The sequence below is a fragment of the Phyllobates terribilis genome, unplaced genomic scaffold (genome assembly GCF_046119375.1).
Source record: "Phyllobates terribilis strain yellow unplaced genomic scaffold, ASM4611937v1 Scaffold_500__1_contigs__length_1315687, whole genome shotgun sequence".
Classification (NCBI taxonomy): Eukaryota; Metazoa; Chordata; class Amphibia; order Anura; family Dendrobatidae; genus Phyllobates; species Phyllobates terribilis.
In genome coordinates, this window is record NW_027363260.1 from 576299 (window position 1) to 595283 (window position 18985).

At 50.4% G+C, this 18985-nt stretch overlaps 1 protein-coding gene across 1 annotated transcript in view; it reads left to right on the forward strand.

Moving 5' to 3' along the window:
• Positions 1–3577: 3577 nt before the first annotated feature.
• LOC141230947 (uncharacterized) overlaps positions 3578–18985 on the forward strand; it is a 577913-nt gene continuing 562505 nt past the window's right edge. The window contains exon 1 of the mRNA XM_073667641.1: positions 3578–3609. The gene's annotated coding sequence lies outside the window, so the exon portion shown is untranslated. The remainder of the gene's footprint in view (positions 3610–18985) is intronic.

Genomic DNA, 18985 nt, shown 5'->3' on the forward strand with positions numbered 1-18985 from the left:
GTCCGATTATTATCAGGTGCAACAAGTCTTTAACGACCCCCACTTCCTGAGCTGTGGTGCCACAGTCCGTGTTTACATCCACCCTGGCAACAGGACATTTTTTAGCGTCCCCATGGATACACCAGACACCCACCACCTTCCCAGGAACCAGCCAATGAGGGAGTTTGGCGCTTATAAGGGTTACCAAACTTCCTGAGTCCAGCAGTTCAGACACTTGCATCCCGTTCACGGACACTGAGCACGCCAGAGGGCTCTCGCCGTGTTGATGAACCGCACTAGAGGCAGGGTAGGCAAAGTAGAAGCAATGCCGGCCTATGCTGCAGTCCATTGGCTCAGAGTTCCTGGGCCACCAAGCAGCTATATGGCCAGGGGCATGACAACTCCAACAGAGGATGGATTGGGACTGATTCCCCAGCTGCGATTCATCTGCCTCTTGGACTTTGGACGAACGCCCAGTGAAGATTTAGTCCCCTTCTTTTGGGAGCCCCAGAAAGGGGACATAACCACTGCTAGACCACCCAGGGAGCCCTCTACTGCCCGGTACCTCTCTACTAGGCCCACCAGGTTGTCTGCATTTTGGGGATCTCCCTGGGCAACACAGGACTGAATCGGCTTCGGCAGAGTGGACAAACCGATCCACGATCCATGACCACTCTCTCTACCATCTGGCTGGGGAACAAGTCTCTGGCTGCAGCGACTTTTGTACCAGGTGCAGAAGATCAAACATTTGTGACAAAGGAGTTTTGTCCCTGTGGAAGTCCCAGAGGTGGACTCGTACTCTGACTGCCAGGGTTATGCCCAGCCGCCCCAGGATCTCAGCCTTAAACTTGCTATACTCCTTAGAGTCCTGCAGTGCCAGATCAAAATACGCCTTCTGTGGTTCCCCGATCAGATATGGCGCCCACTGCTCTGGTAGTAGTATCTCATAGTCCGCCACCCTCTCAAACACGGCCAGAAACGCCTTGACGTCAACCCCCCGGAGTCATCTTTTGCAACGCCCCTCTCACGGTTTTCCTCACCTGGGTCTCATCGCTTTGGCCTGGAGGTGGTGCGGCTTCTCCGATACGGAGGGCCTACGCCAGGAGCGTCATCTGTTCCTGCTGCTGTCACTGCTGTATCTATTGCTGTTGAAGCTGGAACTGTTGTTGGTCTGCTGAGCTTGCTGCTGAGGTATATTCGCCTGCACCAGTTGCTTTATCAGCTCCTCCATGTTGCCGGACGAACCTTGCTGGCTGGCGGCCTTCACCCAGGACATATACGTTTTCCTGTAGCAGTCACACTGCCCCTTGGGATTTGTGCCCGCATTCTCCACCAATCTGTGACAGATAAGCTCTCGGGCCGGCGCAGGTTCACACAGGAATGCAGTCCGCAGGTTCAAAAACAAACTGGTGGTTTATAAAATGTCCATAAACCAACCAGGAAAACAAAACATAACAGCCTTTTTCTGGCACAAAAGGTATAATAGAACAAAACTCAAAATAACCCGTCCATATGCAGCACGGCTTCAGCCGTTTAAATGTAGTGCTTCTCTCTACCTCCAGCAGACTCTGAGCAGCACATGCAAGGTCTGCTCACCTTGCACAACACACAGCACACTGAGACAGGCACAGCTGTCTTAAATCAGGCCTTCCAAGACCTGAACTGGAGGTAAGTGAGCAGCTGACCCCCCCCCCCCACCCCCAGCTCTTTCAGCTGCTCGTAAAACCCGGCCCTTTAATCCGGGCCCATTAACTCCCTCTCACCACTATGTGTGCTGGAGCCTGCTTCTCCGGGTCCTACATCACCGAAGGTTGGTACTTCGGGGACACATACCTCCCATCCATGACCTGTCCGGAAGCCACCTTACAGCGCACAGATACGTACACGCGCGGCTCTGCTCCGTACATCTCGTACACACGCGGCTCCGCTCCGTACACCTCGTACACGCGTGTCTCTGCTCCGTACACCTCGTACACGCGCGGCTCCGACCGTACACCTCGTACCTGCGCGGCTCCGCTCCGTACACCTCGTACACGCGCGGCTCTGCTCCGTACACCTCGTACACGTGCGGCTCTGCTCCGTACACCTCGTACACGCGCGGCTCTGCTCCGTACACCTCGTACACGCGCGGCTCTGCTCCGTACACCTCGTACACGCGCAGCTCCGCTCCGTACACCTCGTACACGCGCAGCTCTGCTCCATACACCTCGTACACGCGCGGCTCTGCTCCGTACACCTCGTACACACACGACGCTCCGCTCCGTACACCTCGTACGCACACGGCTCTGCTCCGTACACCTCGTACGCACGCGGCTCTGCTCCATACACCTCGTACACACGCGGCTTCACTCCGTACACCTCGTACACGCGCGGCTCCGACCGTACACCTCGTACCTGCGCGGCTCCGCTCCGTACACCTCGTACACGCGCGGCTCTGCTCCGTACACCTCGTACACGCGCGGCTCTGCTCCGTACACCTCGTACACGCGCGGCTCTGCTCCGTACACCTCGTACACGCGCGGCTCTGCTCCGTACACCTCGTACACACGCGGCTCTGCTCCGTACACCTCGTACACACGCGGCTCCGCTCCGTACACCTCGTACACGCGCGGCTCCGCTCCGTACACCTCGTACACGCGCGGCTCCGCTCCGTACACCTCGTACACGCGCGGCTCCGCTCCGTACACCTCGTACACGCGCGGCTCTGCTCCGTACACCTCGTACACACACGACGCTCCGCTCCGTACACCTCATAAACACGCGCGGCTCCGCTCCGTACACCTCGTACGCACACGGCTCTGCTCCGTACACCTCGTACACACGCGGCTCTGCTCCGTACACCTCGTACACACGCGGCTCTGCTCCGTACACCTCGTACACGCGCGGCTTCACTCCGTACACCTCGTACACGCGCGGCTCCGACCGTACACCTCGTACCTGCGCGGCTCCGCTCCGTACACCTCGTACACGCGTGGCTCTGCTCCGTACACCTCGTACACGCGCGGCTCTGCTCCGTACACCTCGTACACGCGCGGCTCTGCTCCGTACACCTCGTACACGCGCGGCTCCGCTCCGTACACCTCGTACACGCGCGGCTCCGCTCCGTACACCTCGTACACGCGCGGCTCCGCTCCGTACACCTCGTACACGCGCGGCTCCGCTCCGTACACCTCGTACACGCGCGGCTCCGCTCCGTACACCTCGTACACGCGCGGCTCCGCTCCGTACACCTCGTACACGCGCGGCTCCGCTCCGTACACCTCGTACACGCGCGGCTCCGCTCCGTACACCTCGTACACGCGCGGCTCCGCTCCGTACACCTCGTACACACGCGGCTCTGCTCCGTACACCTCGTACACACGCGGCTCTGCTCCGTACACCTCGTACACGCGCGGCTCCGCTCCGTACACCTCGTACACACGCGGCTCTGCTACATCCACACTGTAAATCCCTCCTGACCCCACACATAAACTTCAGCTCATCCAGCACCATGACAACCAGCACAGCAGAGTCCTGCATCCACTGAGGCCCCTGATCATGTGACCCCTGACTCCTCCCCTCCTGTGACCTCATCACAGCTCCTGTGCGCACAGAACAGCCGTATATGTGGTGGCGGCTCTGCAGGTGGAGGTATGTGGAGACCCCATTACTGGGCGCAGGGGGCATTAGCCCCTTCAGCACGGAGACTCTTTTGGGGTCTTGTGTTGCCCCTTTATAAGAATCATAAGGTTTTTGTTCTGTTTCCTGTGATAGATACATACGACCCAACTATGGAGACAGGAAGGGAGGAAACGTATTGTTCTCATAGTACAGGACCCCTTTACTGGCCCCACAGTGTAATGCCCCCATTATGCCCCTTATGCAGGATGTATGATGCCCCCCACAGTGTAATGCCCTCATTATGCCCCTTATGCACTATGTATGATGCCCCCACACAGTGTAATGCCCCCATTATGCCCCTTATGCAGTATGTATGATGCCCCCACACAGTGTAATGTCCCCATTATGCCCCTTATGCAGGATGTATGATGCCCCCCCACAGTGTAATGCCCCCATTATGCCCCTTATGCAGGATGTATGATGCCCCCCACAGTGTAATGCCCCCATTATGCCCCTTATACAGTATGTATGATGCCCCACACAGTGTAATGCCCCCATTATGCCACTATGCAGGATGTATGATGCCCCCACACAGTGTAATGCCCCCATTATGCCCCTATGCTGGATGTATGATGCCCCCCACAGTATAATGCCCCCATTATGCCCCTTATGCAGGATGTATGATGCCCCCCACAGTGTAATGCCCCCATTATGCCCCTTATGCAGGATGTATGATGCCCCCACACAGTGTAATGCCCCCCATTATGCCCCTTATGCAGTATGTATGATGCTCCACACACAGTGTAATGCCCCCATTATGCCCCTTATACAGGATGTATGATGCCCCCATTATGCCCCTTATGCAGGATGTATGATGCCCCCACACAGTGTAATGCCCCCATTATGCCCCTTATGCAGTATGTATGATGCCCCCACACAGTGTAATGCCCCCATTATACCCCTTATGCAGTATGTATGATGCCCCACAGTGTAATGCCCCCATTATGCCCCTTATGCAGTATGTATGATGCCCCCACACAGTGTAATGCCCCCATTATGCCCCTTATGCAGTATGTACAGTGGTGGCCAAAAGTATTGGCACCCCTGCAATTCTGTCAGATAATACTCAATTTCTTCCTGAAAATGATTGCAATCACAAATTCTTTGGTATTATTATCTTCATTTAATTTGTCTTCAATGAAAAAACACAAAAGAGAATGAAGCAAAAATCAAATCATTGATCATTTCACACAAAACTCCAAAATTGGGCCAGACAAAAGTATTGGCACCCTCAGCCTAATACTTGGTTGCACAACCTTTAGCCAAAATAACTGCGAACAACCGCTTCCGGTAACCATCAATGAGTTTCTTACAATGCTCTGCTGGAATTGTAGACAATTCTTCTTTGGCAAACTGCTCCAGGTCCCTGAAATTTTGAAGGGTGCCTTCTCCAAACTGCCATTTTGAGATCTCTCCACAGGTGTTCTATGGGATTCAGGTCTGGACTCATTGCTGGCCACCTTAGAAGTCTCCAGTGCTTTCTCTCAAACCATTTTATAGTGCTTTTGGAAGTGTGTTTTGGGTCATTGTCCTGCTGGAAGACCCATGACCTCTGAGAGAGACCCATCACCTCTGAGGGAGACCCAGCTTTCTCACACTGGGCCCTACATTATGCTGCAAAATTTGTTGGTAGTCTTCAGACTTTATAATGCCATGCACACGGTCAAGCAGTCCAGTGCCAGAGGCAGCAAAGCAACCCCAAAACATCAGGGAACCTCCGCCATGTTTGACTGTAGGGACCGTGTTCTTTTCTTTGAATGCCTCTTTTTTTTCCCTGTACACTCTATGTTGATGCTTTTTCCCAAAAAGCTCTACTTTTGTCTCATCTGACCAGAGAACATTCTTCCAAAACGTTTTAGGCTTTCTCAGGTAAGTTTTGGCAAACTCCAGCCTGGCTTTTTTATGTCTCGGGGTAAGAAGTGGGGTCTTCCTGGGTATCCTACCATACAGTCCCTTTTCATTCAGACGCCGACGGATAGTACGGGTTGATACTGTTGTACCCTCGAACTGCAGGGCAACTTGAACTTGTTTGGATGTTAGTCGAGGTTCTTTATCCACCATCCGCACAATCTTGCGTTGAAATCTCTCATCAATTTTTCTTTTCTGTCCACATCTAGGGAGGTTAGCTACAGTACCATGGGCTTTAAACTTCTTGAAGACACTGCACGGAAGACACAGGAACATTCAGGTCTTTGGAGATGGACTTGTAGCCTTGAGATTGCTCATGCTTCCTCACAATTTGGTTTCTCAAGTCCTCAGACAGTTCTTTGGTCTTCTTTCTTTTCTCCATGCTCAATGTGGTACACACAAGGACACAGGACAGAGGTTGAGTCAACTTTAATCCATGTTAACTGGCTGATTTAGTTATTGCCAACACCTGTTAGGTGCCACAGGTAAGTTACAGGTGCTGTTAATTACTCGAATTAGAGAAGCATCACATGATTTTTCAAACAGTGCCAATACTTTTGTCCACCCCCTTTTTTAGGTTTGGTGTGGAATTATATCCAATTTGGCTTTAAGACAATTCTTTTTAGTATTTTTTCATTGAAGACAAAATAAATGAAGATAATAATACCAAAGAATTTGTGATTGCAACCTTTATCAGAAAGAAACTGAGTATTATCTGACAGAATTGCAGGGGTGCCAATACTTTTGACCACCACTGTATGATGCCCCACACATTGTAATACCTCCATTATGCCCCTTATGCAGTATTTTTGATGCCCCACACAGTATAATGCCCCCATTATGCCCCTTATGCAGTATGTATGATGCCCCCACACAGTGTAATGCCCCCATTATGCCCCTTATGCAGTATGTATGATGCCCCCACACAGTGTAATGCGCCCATTATGCCCCTTATGCAGTATGTATGATGCCCCCACACAGTGTAATGCCCCATTATGCCCCTTATGCAGTATGTATGATGCCCCCACACAGTGTAATGCCCCCATTATGCCCCTTATGCAGTATGTATGATGCCCCCACACAGTGTAATGCCCCCATTATGCCCCTTATGCAGTATGTATGATGCCCCCATTATGCCCCTTATGCAGTATGGATGATGCCCCCACACAGTATAATGTTCCCACAGTACCGCCTGAGGTCCTGCAGTTGGAATAAGTCCTGAGGTTTTACAGTTGGAATAATCCCTCTGGAGTTGGTTTTCCCTCTGCCTGCTCCCCTACATATACCCTCGAGCATGTATACATGCATGTAGGGGAGCAGACCTTACTAGATATCGAGGCTTTGTACAGTAATATATCGCATGAGGATGATATCAGTGGCGTAAGATGTTTATTGAAATCGATATCAATAGAGTGTAGTAGACATAATGACTTCATGGAGGATCTTCTAAAATTCATTCTTACTCATAACGTCTTACTTTTTGACAGGAAGTACTTAAACGAGCTCAGGGGTACTGCGATGGGGAGCCCCTGTACCCCCTCATCTGCTAATCTATTCCTGGGCTGGTGGGAGGAAACCAAAATACTCAGTGATGATTATAAGTAGTGGCAACCATATATTGGGGTATGATATAGATATATTGACAACATTTTTATCATCTGGTCAAGGACGAGTGAACAATTTCTTTAATTTGTCAGGGAGCTCAATATCCATAGAGTGGCCCTTAGATTTATATCAGAGTTTAATTATTACCAGTTGCCTTTCCTTGATGTACCAATCAAGAAAGTACGGGATGGGAGCCAGGGCTGTGGAGTCGGTAAGCCAAACCTTTGACTCCTACTCCTAAATTTCCATGACACCGTCTCCGACTTCATGACTCCGACTCCCTCATACATGGCTCATGTTTAAGTGATTTACAGTAGGACACATTTTATTCGTTCTCCCATGACAGCACCACGAGAGAGAGGATCTGCCCATCAAGAACAGGAAACCTACGGGTTAAAAAGGGCGGCACCTCTCTCTCGCCTCAGTTTAGGTTTCCTGTCCATGATGGGAGACCTCGCAGGCTTACCTGCAGAAGATGGTCTCTTGCCCCAGAGGGAGCCACAGGGCGTTGGATGGAGCTGTCTGTCCTGGGCCTCTGGAGACGCCACGGCAGGGCTCATTGGGGCACCTCCATGTGCGTTGCGGCAGGCAGTACGAGGCAGGAGATCCGGCCGCGCCGGCGGGGCACGTGACAGGCGCGGCCCTGTGACGTATTTCCGGTGCGTCGGGGACGTCACCGGAAGTGGGCGGAGCTCGCGCGCGCAACCAGGAAGTGCGCGCGAGCATGAGGACGCCGAAGCCACGAGGAGGACAACGTCAGCTGGGCAGGCGGCGGTGAGCCCACCTGGGGGGGGGAACCACGTGGGAACAATTGACTCCCTCCTGGGTTCTAAAAAAGAAAAAAAAACACACATGGTACCTGGCATGGCCAGTATAAAAGAGTCCTGGCAACATACAAAGGTGCTTCCCAGCCCATTGTTACCTTGGTAGACATGGGAGATTCATAGGAGCAGCTTTCACCTCAGCAAGAGCAGCTGCTGCAGGAGCAGCCCTCTGGGGAGCCCTCACAACTGGTGGTGCAACGTTATTCCCGGTCTGGGTCTAGTCGTTCACCACTAAGAGCAGAAAAAATAGTCCGGTTCAGCGTGATTCCCCGCCTTTTATGATGGATTCTTCTGCTTCTACGGTACCAGATATTCTGTGGGGTAAGTGGAATCTTCGTGGAAGTTCTACTAATAGTTTCCTCCTCCTTTTTTCTTTCTATAAACTCCTCTTTCAGAGCAAGAAGTGTTCAGCTAAAACGAAACATAAAGAATGTGCCTTATGCAGCAATCCGCTCCCAGATGCATATAATAAGAAATTGTGCCAGCTGTGTATTAACAAAGTAATGGCGGAGGAAACCTCTGGGTTGTCCCTGGACCTAAAGACTTTAATTAGAGAGGAAATAGGCAAGGCTTTGCAAGGCTCAGAATCTACTCATATTTCTCGGGAACCTGAGCCGGGTCCAGATATCTGACATTTCCTCCTCCGCTCTCTCTTCTTCTGATAGTGAATCGGATAGACAGTGTTTTCCTCTGCAGGAGGTTGATGCCTTGGTAAAAGCTGTCCGGTCTACCATGGGCATTGTAGACATGAGGGCTGAAAAGTCTGTGGAGGACTTAATGTTTGGTGGATTAGGTCAGAAAAAGAGAAAACGTTTTCCCGTGAATACAAGAGTAAAAGACCTCAATGATAGAGAGTGGAAAAAACCCGACAGGAAGGGCAGTGTTCCTCCATCTTTCAAGAGGAGGTACCCATTTGAGGATGCCATATGTTCCTCTTGGTCAAAAGCACCAAAGCTGGACGTTGCTGTCGCTAAAGCGGCAAAAAAGACTTCCCTCCCGTTTGATGAAATGGGAGCATTAAAAGACCCCCTGGACAGACGAGCCGGTACCTTCTTAAAAGGTGCATGGGAGACAGCTGCAGGAGCACTGAGACCAGCAGTAGCAGCCACCTGCACATCTAGAGCCCTGATGGTTTGGCTGGAACAGTTAAACAGTGTAACATACCTGGCGGCGTCCTTGCATAGTGGTCCATTTCCCACTGTGCAGGAGCGCGCACTTGATCTCCTGTCCAGAATGTCTCTCTGGCTTCCCTCCATGCTGTCTGTTTGTGTCTGTTTCTGCTGCTTAAGGGCGGCGCCCGATCACTTCCTGCCTTTTGTACCTGCTGTGGGTCACACCCCTTGTGCGTCCTCAGCCTATTGCTGTCTGTCACTTGGTATATAGCTCAGCAGCTCCCTTCTATCCCTGCCTGAGCATAGTGTTTTCCTTCAGTGTGTGCTTGCACTCTGAAGGTGCCAGGTCCCGTCTTTGTTTCCTTGTCTGCCTTTCCTGGAGGCTGTATTTCCAGGCCTGTCTGAACTTAGTCCTGTATGTCTCCTGCTTTGCGGTATTAGTTCCCGTGTCTGAACTAAGTCCTGTATGTCTCCTGCTTTTTGTATCAGTTCCCGTGTCTGAACTGAGTCCTGTATGTCTCCTGCTTTTTGTATCAGTTCCCGTGTCTGAACTGAGTCCTGTATGTCTCCTGCTTTGCGGTATCAGCTCCCGTGTCTGAACTGAGTCCTGTATTTCTCCTGCTTTGCGGTATTAGTTCCCGTGTCTGAACTAAGTCCTGTATGTCTCCTGCTTTTTGTATCAGTTCCCGTGTCTGAACTGAGTCCTGTATGTCTCCTGCTTTTTGTATCAGTTCCCGTGTCTGAACTGAGTCCTGTATGTCTCCTGCTTTTTGTATCAGTTCCCGTGTCTGAACTGAGTCCTGTATGTCTCCTGCTTTGCGGTATTAGTTCCCGTGTCTGAACTAAGTCCTGTATGTCTCCTGCTTTGCGGTATTAGTTCCCGTGTCTGAACTGAGTCCTTTCTGTGTTCTCTTGTCTGTCCTGTCTGAACACGCTCCTTGCCTGTTCGTTCCGCCTTCTAGTGGCCGATTTCCTAGACCCGCTCCTGTGTCTGGTCTGTCCTGTCTGAACACGCTCCTTGCCTGTTCGTTCCGCCTCTCTGGGGGCAGTATTCCCAGACCCGCTCCTGTATCCCGCTGCAGTGTCGGTCTCCTCCGTACTCTCAGTTCCAGTCTGAACTTTCTCCTGTCCTTTACCTGTTTTGCCTCTATGTCCGTTCCCTTCCTTTTTCTGCAGAGTCTGAACTCGTACCTAACTCCTGCTTGTTGTCTCTGCAAGTACTGTGTGAGTATCTGGCTCTGTCTTTCCCTTCCTGTCTGTTCCGTGTGAACAGAGCCCTGTCCTCCCTGCTCAGCCTTGTCTGCACTCTAGCAGTGCTTGCCTGTAACCCTCTGCCTGTATTGTTCCTGAGTCCCGGTGTGTACTGGGTCCTATCCCGCCTGTGTTCCTACCTGCTAGTGCCTCCCTGTCTGCACTCTAGCTGTGCTTGCCTTTACCCCCCTGCCTGCATACCCGCCTGCCTGCATACCAGTCGTGCCTGCCTTTACCCACCAGTCTGTGTGCCAGCCTACCAGCCTGTTCCTGTATTCCCCTGTGTGGGTCAACAGCCGTGTCCGGGGACTGTCCTGGAGTAGCACCTGGTCCCTCTGCTCGGTTCCTCCTTGGTGCACTGGCGTCGTATGCCGTCGTGCGACCCTGGTCGGATCGGGTGAATACTTAGTCACGCCCCTCCAGGCATTCACTCTCCGGCACGGTCCAGTGGAATCACTACCAATCACACGCACACGCCGCTTAGCCCGGGCGTGTGCATAACAGCATGCTCAGGCCATGGTTCCCGTTGAGCCCCACGGCCTTCGCTCTCTGAGAAGTTTTCCAGCGAATATATGCATTAAAATAAATAAATAAATTTTTTTTTTCCCTTAGCTGAGTTCCAGGCGAATTACTTACCGTCCAGATGGATCTATCAGCTCTCGTTCCTGCGGATCCGCCACGTTACTATGGGGATCCAAGACAGTGTCGTGCATTTGTGGAGCAATGCATGCTACACTTTAAGGCCTACCCTCTCTATTTTCCTTCCGATTGGGCTAAAGTGGCCTTTATTATGTCTTACCTGGCGGGTGATGCCTTGGAATGGATCAACCCCCTATATGAAACACAGGATCCGATCCTCCGGGACCTAATGGCCTTCCTGGTGGCCTTTCTAATGGTCTTCGATGATCCTAACCCGGAGGCTCCTGCTGAAGCTTCACCTCCCAATATCCCGGAGCAGCCCCAATGGGTAATGTGTGTGGGTAGCGCAATAGTCCTCCAGCCCAATGAGACTACTGCCCACCCAGAATCCTCACAGGGTGACTACGCTTTCCGGAATACTTCTCTCAACCTCAAGAGGCAGTCCAGACGTGCTAGACGTAGAGGCAAGCCGTCACGCCAGGGTCTGTCCTCCCTGAGACCTCCTGACCCCAACCTTGAAGTCCCTACTGAAGCTTCATCTCCCTGTATCCCGGAGAAACCCCAATGGGTAATGTGCGTGGGTAGTGCACCAGTTCTCCTGCCCGAAGAGACTTCTGCCCATCCAGACTCCACACAGGAGAACTTCCTGCACCCGGCATCAGATGCTTCTCTCTCTTTAACCGGTGTGCATGTCCAAGGATGCTCCAAAGCTGTGGTTACCTCGGAGTCTGTGCACCTCTACTACCTGGCGGAGGATCCCCTGTTGCCTCCTGAATCCTCCGGGATACCACTCGATGACAAATGGAGAGAGACTTCTCTACACCCGGTACTCAATACTTTGTCCGCTTCGTCCTGTGAGCCTGACAATGGGTACCCCAAAGTGGTAGTTACCTCCGAGTCTCTACACCCCTCCGACCAGGCGGAGGATCTCCAGTTGTCTCCTGAACCCTTCGGGGTGCTACCTGGTAGCGAAAGGACAGAGACTCTCCTATACTCTGTAGCTGATACCTCGCTCGCTTCGTCCAGTGAGTCCAACCTAGTGTACTCCGAAGCAGAAGTTACTCCCGAGTCTCTACACCCCTCCGACCAGGCGGAGGACCTCCAGTTGTGTTCAGAACCCTTCGGGGTGCCACCTGGTGGTGAATGGACAGAGACTTTCCTATACTCGGTACCCGATACCTCGCCTGCTTCCTCCAGTGAGTCCAACCTAGTGTACTCCGAAGCAGAGGTTACTCCCGAGTCTCTACACCCCTCCGACCAGGCGGAGGACCTCCAGTTGTGTTCAGAACCCTTCGGGGTGCCACCTGGTGGTGAATGGACAGAGACTTTCCTATACTCGGTACCCGATACCTCGCCTGCTTCCTCCAGTGAGTCCGACCTAGTGTACTCTGAAGCAGTTGTTTTCTCTGAGCCTCTGCACTCTTCTGACCCGGCGGAGGACCTCCAGTTGTTTCCTGAATCCTCCGGGGTACCACCAGATAACAAAGAGACAGTGACTTTTCCTCATTATGTACCTGATAACCCGTCTATTTTTTCCTGTGAGCTTGACAAGATGTACCTCGAAGCAGAGATTACCCTCAAGTCTCTGTCCCCCTCCAACCCAGTGAACGACTGGTCCTCGAATTCCCTGCGGAAGATTCTGGCAGGCCTGAAGAAGAGGGGGCGTAAGGGGGGAGGTACTGTAACATACCTGGCGGCGTCCTTGCATAGTGGTCCATTTCCCACTGTGCAGGAGCGCGCACTTGATCTCCTGTCCAGAATGTCTCTCTGGCTTCCCTCCATGCTGTCTGTTTGTGTCTGTTTCTGCTGCTTAAGGGCGGCGCCCGATCACTTCCTGCCTTTTGTACCTGCTGTGGGTCACACCCCTTGTGCGTCCTCAGCCTATTGCTGTCTGTCACTTGGTATATAGCTCAGCAGCTCCCTTCTATCCCTGCCTGAGCATAGTGTTTTCCTTCAGTGTGTGCTTGCACTCTGAAGGTGCCAGGTCCCGTCTTTGTTTCCTTGTCTGCCTTTCCTGGAGGCTGTATTTCCAGGCCTGTCTGAACTTAGTCCTGTATGTCTCCTGCTTTGCGGTATTAGTTCCCGTGTCTGAACTAAGTCCTGTATGTCTCCTGCTTTTTGTATCAGTTCCCGTGTCTGAACTGAGTCCTGTATGTCTCCTGCTTTTTGTATCAGTTCCCGTGTCTGAACTGAGTCCTGTATGTCTCCTGCTTTGCGGTATCAGCTCCCGTGTCTGAACTGAGTCCTGTATTTCTCCTGCTTTGCGGTATTAGTTCCCGTGTCTGAACTAAGTCCTGTATGTCTCCTGCTTTTTGTATCAGTTCCCGTGTCTGAACTGAGTCCTGTATGTCTCCTGCTTTTTGTATCAGTTCCCGTGTCTGAACTGAGTCCTGTATGTCTCCTGCTTTTTGTATCAGTTCCCGTGTCTGAACTGAGTCCTGTATGTCTCCTGCTTTGCGGTATTAGTTCCCGTGTCTGAACTAAGTCCTGTATGTCTCCTGCTTTGCGGTATTAGTTCCCGTGTCTGAACTGAGTCCTTTCTGTGTTCTCTTGTCTGTCCTGTCTGAACACGCTCCTTGCCTGTTCGTTCCGCCTTCTAGTGGCCGATTTCCTAGACCCGCTCCTGTGTCTGGTCTGTCCTGTCTGAACACGCTCCTTGCCTGTTCGTTCCGCCTCTCTGGGGGCAGTATTCCCAGACCCGCTCCTGTATCCCGCTGCAGTGTCGGTCTCCTCCGTACTCTCAGTTCCAGTCTGAACTTTCTCCTGTCCTTTACCTGTTTTGCCTCTATGTCCGTTCCCTTCCTTTTTCTGCAGAGTCTGAACTCGTACCTAACTCCTGCTTGTTGTCTCTGCAAGTACTGTGTGAGTATCTGGCTCTGTCTTTCCCTTCCTGTCTGTTCCGTGTGAACAGAGCCCTGTCCTCCCTGCTCAGCCTTGTCTGCACTCTAGCAGTGCTTGCCTGTAACCCTCTGCCTGTATTGTTCCTGAGTCCCGGTGTGTACTGGGTCCTATCCCGCCTGTGTTCCTACCTGCTAGTGCCTCCCTGTCTGCACTCTAGCTGTGCTTGCCTTTACCCCCCTGCCTGCATACCCGCCTGCCTGCATACCAGTCGTGCCTGCCTTTACCCACCAGTCTGTGTGCCAGCCTACCAGCCTGTTCCTGTATTCCCCTGTGTGGGTCAACAGCCGTGTCCGGGGTCTGTCCTGGAGTAGCACCTGGTCCCTCTGCTCGGTTCCTCCTTGGTGCACTGGCGTCGTATGCCGTCGTGCGACCCTGGTCGGATCGGGTGAATACTTAGTCACACCCCTCCAGGCATTCACTCTCCGGCACGGTCCAGTGGAATCACTACCAATCACACGCACACGCCGCTTAGCCCGGGCGTGTGCATAACAAACAGTCAGCTAAGGGATGGTGTCTCTAGGAAGGAGATTATTTCTTCCCTTCCACTGATTCAGGGTGCAGCGGCCTTTCTTGCTGATGCGTCTGCGGACTTAGTCAGATTCGTAGCAAAGTCATCAGCTCTGTCAAATGCGGCTCGACGAGCGCTATGGATTAAATGCTGGCTTGGGGATGTACAGACAAAGTCCAGGCTGTGTGCAATCCCTTGCGAAGGGGAATATCTCTTTGGCCAGACTATGGACGAATTATTGGAGAAGGCCGGAGATCCTAAGAAGTGTTTTCCATCAGTACCTCTACCCTCCTTTAAGAGATCGTTTCGGAAAAGAAAATTCATCCGAAGAAGATTCTTCAGGGAACCGGACAAGTCCGAAGAAAGAGGTCGAAAAGGTAGAGGCCTTCTCTTTGGTTCATCTCCAAAAAATCAGCAGAAGCCAGGGAATGCACAATCAGCCCCGGTGGGAGGGAGATTGTCATTATTTTCCCCAGCTTGGGAACAGATTTCTCATAGTAATTGGATTTTGAGCCTGATTAAATATGGTCTAAAATTTCAATTTCAAGCTTTTCCTCACAAGAGATTCTTGATTGTTCCCTCTAGTTCCTCCCCAGAACGCCAGACTGCCCTCGTATCGGAAATTCAAGTCTTAATAAGGAAAAACGTCCTGATTGAGGTTCCGGATTCAGAAAAGGGTCTCGGATTCTACTCCCCGCTCTTCTTGGTCCCAAAACCGGATGGGAGTTTCAGGACAATTATAAATCTAAAATCCTTAAATAGCTTCCTTAAAGTAGACACTTTCAAAATGGAATCCTTGAAAACAGTAATAAAGTTGCTTTTTCCCCACTGTTATATTGTAGTTCTCGATCTCAAGGATGCGCATTACCATATTCCCATTCATAGTTACTATCAGAAATACCTGAGGCTGGCCATTGAAATTAAGGGGGTGGTTAAACACTTTCAGTACACTGCACTTCCCTTTGGGTTAGCAATAGCCCCGCGAATTTTCACCAAATTAATGGCAGAGGTTATGGCCCATATAAGAGAAAGAGACATTCTAATAATCCCTTACCTAGATGATCTCCTGATAGTGGGAAACTCTGTTGTTCAATGCGAGGCCCACCTTCGGGTGACCATGTCTGTCTTGGAGGGCTTGGGGTGGTTTCTAAATTTGGAAAAATCTAGATTAACTCCACTCAAAGCTCAGCAGTATCTGGGGGTCATGTTAGATTCTAAAAAACGGTTATGTTATTTATCTGAAGAAAAAATCACAAGAATCCAGGGTTTGGTAAGACAGTGTATGGATAAACCCTCTATGTCACTCCGTAAAGCCATGTCGTTATTAGAGACCTTAACCTCGAGTTTTTCCGCAGTTCGTTGGTCACAATTTCATTCAAGGGCTCTTCAGTGGGATGTATTGTATAACAACTCAGTCCTAGAAGGACATTTAGACCGTGAGTTTACCCTGTGTCCTCGGGCCATACATTCCCTTCATTGGTGGTTATGACACGATAATCTTTCTAGGGGGGTCCCCTGGGAGTGTAAGCCGATGGCAGTCTTAACTACAGATGCGAGTGCTGCAGGTTGGGGAGCTCACTTCAATGGGAACTTAGTTCAGGGGACCTGGTCAAGGAGTGAGATACAGTTGTCATCAAATGTTAAGGAGCTTTTGGCGGTGGATTATGCGTTCAACAAGTTCCTTACAGGGCCAGCATGTCCGTATACTCTCGGACAATCAAGTCTCGGTAGCTTATATAAATCACCAAGGGGGAACCCGCTCAAGAGACTTAATGAGGGTAGCGGACAGACTTTTTCAGAAGGCTGAATATCATTGTCTCTCCCTTTCGGCTATTCATCTAAAAGGGAAAGAAAACGTCACAGCGGATTTCCTAAGCCATATTTCCATAAAAGAGGGAGAATGGTCCTTGAATCCTCAAATCTTCTCCAGAATTGTGGCAATGTGGGGTCTTCCGACAGTGGACTTATTTGCGACGAAATGCAACCGGAAGGTGACAACATTCTGTTCCCTAGACCCCAGAGAAGAACCCCTGACAGTGGACGCCTTTATGGTTCCCTGGAAATTCCCTCTGACATATGCATTTCCTCCCATGATCCTGCTTCCAGCAGTTATAAGGAAGATCAGGGCAGACAGGGCCAGAGTAATACTCATATGCCCCTTTTGGCCCAAAAGACCGTGGTTCCCTTGTCTCCGAAAAATATCCATATCAGATCCCTGGATCCTTCCGGAGATTCCAGACCTTCTCACACAGGGTCCGGTTTCCCTTACTCCAGCCTCGAGTCTCCATTTGACGGCGTGGAATTTGAGAGGGTGCTGTTAACCAACAAGGGATTCCCCGCAAATGTAGTAAATACTCTCTTGTCTAGCAGAAAACCCGTTACCACCCGCATTTATGCGAGGACCTGGAGGAAGTTTTTATCATTTACTGAATTTAAATCAGAGGAGGGGCCCCCTATTGGGAAAATACTAGAGTTTCTGCAGCGGGGCTTAGAATTGGGGCTTACCACTAGTACCTTAAAAGTACAGGTGTCGGCTTTGGGAGCTTTGTTTTCTTCCGATATTGCAGCTAATTATTGGATAGCACGATTTATAAAAGCTTCCTTTAGGTGTAGACCCATTATCAAAGCAAAATCCTCTCCCTGGGATTTGAATTTGGTCCTAGAGGCCTTAACTAATCCTCCCTTCGAGCCCCTAGATTTAGCCTCCCCAAAAATTATTCTCCTAAAAACAGCCCTGTTAGTGGCCCTGACTTCAGCCAGAAGAGTGAGTGACATACAGGCTCTTTCCATATGTCCGCCATTTACTCAGATTCTGGATGATAGGATTGTATTAAAACCTGACCCAGCCTTTCTTCCAAAAGTAGTCACTCGGTTCCATAGAACTCAGGAGGTAGTTCTCCCAACCTTTTGCTTTCCCCCCAAAAATCAAAAAGAGGAGAGGCTACACACTTTAGACGTGAGGAGGTGCGTACTCAAATACCTACAGATTTCACGCAGTTTTAGGAAGGATAATTCCCTATTTATATGCCATCAGGGGGCTAGAAAGGGTTGTAAGGCCTCAAAGTCTACGATTGCAAGATGGATTAGAGAGGCCATATCCCTCGCCTACTCCTCAGGGAATAAGGAGGTTCCGGAGGGGTTGAGAGCTCATTCCACCAGAGCGATAGCAACCTCCTGGGCGGAGAAAACGGGGCTTTCCATCGAAGAGATATGTAAGGCTGCCACTTGGTCTTCTCCTTCTACCTTTTATAGGCATTATAGATTGGACCTGGGTGTCTCTGCTGATCTCACCTTTGGGAGAAGGGTGCTTCAAGCGGTGATCCCTCCCTAATTTCCTTTCGTCTCTGTAATTCTCTCGTGGTGCTGTCATGGGAGAACGAATAAAGCCTTAGTTACTTACCGGTAACGGGATTTTTCGGAGCCCATGACAGCACCCGTATATTCCCTCCTTTCACTGGTGTTTTGCACTCCCGTAGAGTTGGCTTTCCTTTGTTTTGTGCACCTTTGGGAGAAGTTGGTGAAAGTAATGTACTTAATGTAATGATGTGTTTATTGTAACTAACCTTGGCGGTCCTCTCATGCTCTGTTAACTAAACTGAGGCGAGAGAGAGGTGCCGCCCTTTTTAACCTGTAGGTTTCCTGTCCTTGATGGGCGGATCCTCTCTCTCGTGGTGCTGTCATGGGCTCCGAAAAATCCCGTTACCGGTAAGTAACTAAGGCTTTTCTCAGCTAAAAGTCTAGACTCTTAGATCAGGAATAGGCAAGACATTTATAGGATTTTTACAGGATGAAAATGGAGAAATGGTAAGAGAGGATGTTGAGAAGGCCGAACTTTTTAATTCCTATTTTGCATCTGTTTTCTCTCAGAAAGAAAATGTAACATCAACTGATCTTCACTGTCCTTTTAAAGGAATAGAAGAATCCAAGTTATCTGTAAACAGAGAGATTGTGAGGGAATATTTAGCTAACATAAATGAGTTCAAGTCTCCAGGTCCAGATGAATTACACCCCAGAGTACTGAAGGAGATCGTAGAAGAAATTTTAGAACCACTCTCCATAATCTTTGAAAATTCTTGGAGAACAGGAGAAGTCCCAGAAGACTGGAGAAGAGCAAATGTTGTTCCTATCTTCAAAAAGGGGAAGAAGGTGGACCCAGGGAACTATAGGCCGGTGAGTCTGACTTCTATACCAGGAAAGATCTTTGAACAAATTATTAAACAACATGTATGTAAGTACATGGATAAGAATGAAGTGATTAACCAGAGTCAGCATGGGTTTGTAACTAACAAGTCATGTCAGACTAACTTAATTTCCTTCTATGACAGAATCACTGACTGGGTGGATCAGGGAAATGCTGTAGATATAGTATATCTTGACTTCAGCAAAGCATTTGACAAAGTATCTCACACCATCCTTATTGAAAAAATGACCAAGTATGCAATGGACCAGGCAACTGTTAGGTGGATTCATAACTGGCTTAGTGATCGGACTCAAAGGGTGGTTGTAAATGGCTTCACATCCAGCTGGATGAATGTCTCAAGTGGGGTACCACAGGGCTCTGTCCTGGGACCTGTATTGTTCAACATCTTTATCAATGA